This window comes from Apodemus sylvaticus, chromosome 9 (genome assembly GCF_947179515.1).
Source record: "Apodemus sylvaticus chromosome 9, mApoSyl1.1, whole genome shotgun sequence".
NCBI classification, from domain to species: domain Eukaryota; kingdom Metazoa; phylum Chordata; class Mammalia; order Rodentia; family Muridae; genus Apodemus; species Apodemus sylvaticus.
Genome location: NC_067480.1, coordinates 109,198,948 through 109,204,947, shown reverse-complemented (window position 1 = coordinate 109,204,947; position 6,000 = coordinate 109,198,948).

The window sequence follows — 6,000 nt, the reverse complement described above, 5'->3', positions numbered from 1 at the left end:
AGATGGCCGATTAGCCCGTCTCAACCCCAGTAGCAACGAGAGGAGCAGGAACATCTGGGTTCCACTGCCACTATGCAGCGGGTAGGCAACACTGGCATGTAGCACGCCCAGGTCCGGATTTGGGGAGCACACATCACTCACACCTGCCCTGGAGAAACAGGATGCACACAGGGCAGCGTCCATTTCTCCTGATCTTACTGAACCACGATTCCCAGAACAGAGAGCAGAGAGACTTGCCCCTCTCCACACACCCCAGTGGCTAAGCAGAAACCCACCATAGGTAGTCTGTGAACTGCGTGAGTTGCAAATTGAATGGGTTCTTTCCCAGGATGTACCTCACAAAAAATTCTACTTATTTTACTTGACAGTTATCCTCCAATTGAAGTCAAAAGTGGACATCTTTTTAGGGTTAAACTTTCCTGGGATATTTCATCTGGGCCGAGAATTCATCAGGGAGAGACATGGTATTGAATTGCATCATCCTAACCAAACAGGGAACTTCATCCTTTGCCACCAGAAAGAAGAAATTCTTTTACAGACATACCTACTATGACAACTATTAAAGATGAATTTAGGTGAGCAGGATGGCATGTACTGTAATCCCAGCTACTCCACGGGCTGAGTCAGGAGTATGAGTTTGAGTTTTAATGAATTAATTATATTTGTTTGTGACTAAGAAAATCTTACCTCTGGGGTCAGTTTCTCCTCTTCTCCTCTCTTGGGCTGAAGCCTGAGGTAGAAGCTTGGTTTTCTGATCAATATTGCTGGGGGGGGGGGGGGTGACGAGGTCAACACACAAGGCTCAGAACTCCTGGAGCCGAAAGCTCCTTCCTGCCTCTCTGTGCCATCTTTCTATCTGCCTTGAAGAGGACAAGCCTCCCCTGGAATGAGGGCTTTGCGATCTACTGTCACACAAGGTACATCAGGATGGTGTCTTTTTTGTGGATGGTGTCTCAGTTAGGGTTACTGTTGCTGTAATCAAACACCATGATCAAAGCAACTTGGGGACGAAAGGGTTTATTTGGCTCACACCTCCACATCACTGTTCATCACTGAAGGAAGTCATAGCAGGAACCTGGATGCAGGAGCTGAGACAGATGCCGTGGAGGGGTGCTGCTTGCTGGCTTGCTCAGCCTGCTTTGTTATAGAACCCAGGATGACCAGCCTAGAGGTGGCCCCACCCACAATGCACTTGGCCCTTCCCCCATCAATCACTAATTAAGAAAATGCTCTACAGGATTGTGTACAACCCCATCTTATGGAGGCGTTATCCCAGTGGAGGTTTCCTCCTCTCACATGACTCCAGTGTGGAGTTGACATAAACCAGCCAGCACAACGGGCTAGTGAGCTCCTACACAGACAGGCGAGGCAGGGTGGTGTTTCTGGGTTTTATAACTGCCTTTTCTATTGTCTCTCTTTGAGACATGTTATAGTTCAGGCTCTTGTCAAACTTGGAATCCTTTAGCCTCTGGCTCCAAGAAGTGTTGGTGGGATTACAGGTGTGCACGGCCTTACCCAGGATTATGATGGGCTCTAGCGAAGAAGGTTTTAGTTTCTATGACTTATGGTGAGTGGGGAACAAGGGAGGACTGGACAGATGTTGCTTCTGAGTCCTCTTGGGATTCTCTCAAAAACATTCAGCACATTCAAGCCGCACATCTAGGACCACCCTTTCCTGAGCACTACACCTACAATGAAGAGCTATTTACAAAGTTATCACCTCTCCAGGCAGAGTGCTTCTGTAGAAAGCAAGTGCCTCCCACAGATCAGAACCCCAGTGTGTTCCCAACCCTCCTCCCCCTCTTCCCTTAGGAGATGAAGCACGTGGTCCTCCCACCCCCACCCCCGTCATCATCTTTGAGATTTTCTCCTGCATTAGCTGGATCACCACTTATATAATGATCATATAGCAAAAAATAAAAGTTTTTCTGTAAGTCTTTGAGACTGTTAAAATACCTTGCACCCGACTTCTTCAGAACAGCTCAGAGGTTGAAAGCCAGAGCTGCAATTGTAGATACAGCTCCAGTTGGCTCGGGCTGTGGTTTTCACGTGTGGTGCTATCGAGAAACAGAGATGGAGCCCACTGAGGACGCTGTTCCTGAATCTCGGCAGTTCTGGGACCCTTACTTAGTTCTGTAGCAGCGGGTTGTAAGGGATCAACCCCAGACCAGTGGATCATCTCTCATGCTCCTAGCGCTTCAGCTTCCTGAGACCTCTGTGACGACTGCTAAGAGCAGAAATTCCACGGGACTTTCTCCAGCGGGCCACACTTACTAGGAACTGGTGGAACATTCTAGAAGAGACCAATGGGAAGCTTTCAAGTCATTAGGAGTGTGGCACGAAGGAGACTGTGGGACCCTGGTTTCCTAGTAGTCTAGTTCTTACTTCCTAGCCATGGAGGGGGGATGGTAGTGTTCAGGGGTGCATTCCCCCAGCTCTATGATATCCTGAAAAACCTGTAAACAAGAAGGTCAACTGACCACAGACTAGAATCTTGAAAATGTGAATCAAAACAATCCCTTTTCTCTCTTTCTATCTCTTTTAAAATTATTTTATGTGCATGAGTGTCTTAGGGTTTCATTGCTGTGGGTGGACGCAATGACTAAGACAATTCTTATAAGTGCAAACATTTAATTGGGACTGATTAGAGTGTCAAAGGTTCAGTCCATTATTGTCATGGTGGGAAGCATGGCAGCATTTGGGCAGCCATGGTAATGAAAAATGAACTGAGAGTCCTACATCTTGATCTAAAGCCAGCCATGATGAGATTGTTTTCTACAGGAAGCCAGGAGGAGGCTCTCTTCCACACTGGGTGGACCTTGAACATAGAACCTCAAAACCCTGCCTATCCAGTGACACACCTACTCCAACAAGGCCACACCCACTCCAACAAGGCCACACCTCCTAAAGGTGCCTCTTCTCATGGGCCAAGCATACTCAAACCACCACAATGAGTGTTTTGCCTGTGTAGGAGGTCCATGTGCATGCACGGCCCAGGGGGGCCAGAAGAAGGTGTTTGGATCCCCAGGAACTGGAGTTACAGATGGTTCTGAGCTGCTGTGTAGGTGCTGGGAATAAAACCCAGCCTGTTCTCTTAACAACTGCCAGCCATCTATCTCTCCAATACCTTTTTTTTCTTCTTTATGAGTTGATTATCATAGTTTTTTGTTATGGTAATAGAAAACTAATTACTATAGACAATCAGCAACATGAAGCCAGTTCTAGTGCCATGATCTTGAGTCTTCAGAACTAGGGACAAGCACACTCCCTTCTTATAATGTACCCAGTCCTCTCTCTCTCTCTCTCTCAGTCTCTGTCTCTCTGTCTGTCTGTCTCTGTCTCTTTGTCTTTCTCTGTCTCTGTCTCTCTCTCTCTCTGTGTATGTGTGTGTGTGTGTGTGTGTGCACGCGCATGAGCATGAGTGTGTCTGTATCTATGTGTGTCGGTGTCTGTCTGTGTCTGCGCCTGTGTCTGTCTTTATCTGTTTCCATGTCTGTCTGTATGATTAACAGGTTGGAACAAACACCACTCTGTACAAAACAGAAACTTCCCAGGAGCCTGTGGAAGAAAAGCAGGGGTTGTATGGCAGGAACAGAAACACCAAACAATGGAAAGAGTAATGACTGATGAATATCAAATTACTTCAGGTTTTTTTTTAAGGACAAAGCAAAGGACTTGCATATTATGTTGACTTGGGTAAGCAGTAATCTGTAGTTTTCTGGAAAACTGATATATTTTTCTTTAATTGAAAATAGATTTTTTTCATATAATATATTCTGATTCCCTCCACTCACTCCTGCCAGTTTTCCCCCACCCCATCCTTGTCCAGATCCGTGCCCTTTCTGTCTCTCCTTAGGAAACAAACAGATCAAGGAATAATAATATAAATGAAATGAGGTAAAGAAAAAGTGAAAAAACTGGAATATGACAAAACAATCAAATAAGAAAAAGAAAAATCACAGAAAGCATGCATAGACACTGAGACACACATGTTCATATGGTCAGGAATCCCATAAACATTCAAACCAGAAGCCATAATATTTACAAAATGATCTGTATGGTAGAAAAACAACAACAAAACCACACTCTCACTTAATATTATGAGACAAAATAAATAAATAAATAAATAACCACCAAAGGTGCCAGTGAGTTTGCTTTCTGTTGGCCATCTACTGCTGACCATGCTGACCTATCCCCAAGAGTAGTGTATTTCCCAGTGAGAATCCTTTGGAGAAAACACATTTTTCATTTGCAGGTAGCTGTCAATTTGAAGTTGCTTCTGGGTTAAAGATGGGGACTGTGTCTTCTTTATCTTTTGACTCTAGGACCCCATGTGGTGCAGACCCATGCAGGCCCCATGCATGCTGCCTCCGTCTCTGTGAGTTCATGTGGGTGGTCAGCCCTGTTGTGTCTGGAAGGCCTTGATTCTCTGGTGTCCTCCATCCTGTCTGGCTCTGACACTCTTTCTGCCTCCTCTTCTGCAGTTTGCTGACCCCTGAGGGAGGGACTTGATGGAGACATCCATTCAGGACTGAGTGTCCCAAGGTCACTTGATCTGAGTACTGTGTGGCTGTGGGTCTCTGTGTTTGTCTCCGTCTGCTGCAGGAGGAAGGTCTCTGGTGATGGTGGAGCCCGATCTAGGAGTGTAGCAGAATGTTGCTAGGAGTTCATCGTCTTATTACTATGTTTCTTTAGCAGAAGAGTGGCATTTGGATTCCCTTGTGTCCCTGGCCTATCTAGCTCAGGTTCTTGGTCACCCAAGCAGCACTGGGTATGCAGTTCCATCTCATGGAATAAGCTTTAAATCTAATCAGAGAACTTCCACAAGATTTGTGACAGGACCACCCCAGCACATCTCGCAGGCGGGTTACTCGCGTATAGCAAAGGGTTTGTACCTGCGTTCCTGTTGTCCTTTTTCCTTTGGTAACAAAGTCCCTGAGCATTAGTCCCTAGAAGCAGACCGTAGGTAGACGCCTATTCAACTTCTTTGTGTTCAGTGAACTGTGTTAAGTGTTACTTTATTGTCAGTTTATGGAAAGTCTTGGCAACAGCCTGGATTGTTTGGGGGTTCCCATAGGACTCCTTTGGCTAATAACATGACTAGGTGTAACCCATTCTCAGGACTAGAAGATGCATTTGGTGACAAGGAATGTCCAACAGGGGCTCTGTATCTCCCATTACTTGCCAGTTTCATTGGGATCTCCTTCATGCATATATGTCATAGGAAGTTTCCACTGTTTTAGGGTTCCATGTGTCAAATGGTCCTTAGTCTTATATCTGCCCCTCCCCACATTCCCTTCCCTGTCCTTCTCTTTCCTCCTTGTCCCTGTCTGATCCTCCCATCTCAGTACCCCACCCCTCCATTCCCACCCCCACAATCCTATTCTGCACCCTCCTACTTTGTCTAAATGGTGGTGTCCCTTTCTGCATAGAGACCTTTCTGGAAAGCTCATCTATCTCGGGACCTGCTTTCTTGACAGTTCAGCTCGATGGGATGCAAGTTAGCACAGGCAGCTCCGTGTCAGCTTAGTCTGACATGATGGAGCTCAGTCTGCAGCAATGGCTTCCTGCAGCTTCTGATGTTCATCTCCTGGGTAACGAGGAATGAGGATGGTAGGGAGAGATGGGTGCTGTGGATGCTGGCAGCCAGCCAGCAGGGAACAGCGCCTATCCTGGATCATGCCCTCCTCTGGAGGATCCTGGGAGGGGTCTTAGGGCAGCTCTGGGTTACCATGGAGGAAGGAGGCCTGGCTGGGAGGGAAGGTGACTTGTGCAGGGATAGGTGCCTTTAAGTCTGCCTAGATGCTACCATCTGGCCCTGCCTTGGGGCAGCTATGTTGATGGCCACCTTTGGCAGCAGAGCCCAGGCCACTTGCAGCTGCAGCGCAGGCTAGACGGCAGGCGCCTGTGGAGAGGCATCCGGCCGCAGGCCAGCAGGCTGAGCTCGTGCCTGGTGGTCCAGGCTCGTCTCATAGTGGCAGATTTTCCCAAAGCCCTCTG